Source organism: Nannospalax galili, unplaced genomic scaffold (assembly GCF_000622305.1).
Source record: "Nannospalax galili isolate Female #2095 unplaced genomic scaffold, S.galili_v1.0 scaffold192, whole genome shotgun sequence".
NCBI classification, from domain to species: Eukaryota; Metazoa; Chordata; class Mammalia; order Rodentia; family Spalacidae; genus Nannospalax; species Nannospalax galili.
The window spans coordinates 2,388,555-2,389,334 of record NW_008331810.1 but is presented as its reverse complement, the minus strand read 5'-3'; the positions used below and the strand labels follow the sequence as shown (position 1 = coordinate 2,389,334).

Here is a 780-nt window from a genome sequence, read left to right as displayed (position 1 = left end):
ATTTTTAATGGAAGTAACACTTAGATGTCTGCACATGCATCTCTAATCTCTGTATATCTGATTATTACTAGTCACGGTCAGTTACTTTCTGAGATCTTTGGCACTTGAGCATGTATATAAAGTCATCAGGTAGATTTCAATCATAATGTTTTTCATATCTACTAATTTTAAGGAGCAAATTTTTATGCTTTGAAGAATTATTTTTTAATTTTTTAAATATTTATTTATTTTTGCACCCATTTCCCAGATAGCACCTCCCATAGCCTCCTTCCCCCCACTAGAGCCCTTATACTCTGATATCCCTGCTACTGTCTGCTGTGTTGTCAGCACCCCAGCCATTCCCCACTACTTGCCCTTCTGGTGAATCTAGTCAGCCTATCTAGAGGTCATTGTTTTAGGAGGGTCAGCTGTTCCTCATCTAGCGGTAATCAGTTGTCAATATTCCTTTGGATAAGATTGGGGTCTGCTGTTCATGTTTCCAGTTTTATGCTGGGTTACTATTTGGGAATCCCTTTGTTCACCCTGACCAACAACTCAAAAGAAAGTATCTCTTATCTGGCATTGTTGCTTGTTATGTAGCCTTTAGCTATGCATAAGGACTCTTAAGAAATTATATTGACCCCTTTAATCTTTGGTTATGCTTTCCTTTTGGGTGTTTAAGGTCATACAGTTGGCCCAGATAAACCAATTTATTTTCACTCTTAAGATCGTTTGAGGATCTGCTCCTCAGGGGTCACATGGGCTTGGGAGGAGCCCCTGGCTCCTTCCTTTTACCAGTTC

The 780-nt window shown here is 39.5% G+C and overlaps 1 protein-coding gene across 1 annotated transcript in view; it reads left to right on the top strand.

The window, feature by feature from the left end:
- Nucleotides 1–780, top strand: part of Dscam (DS cell adhesion molecule) — a 625,182-nt gene that overhangs the window by 375,732 nt on the left and 248,670 nt on the right. The gene's annotated exons all lie outside the window — the stretch shown is intronic.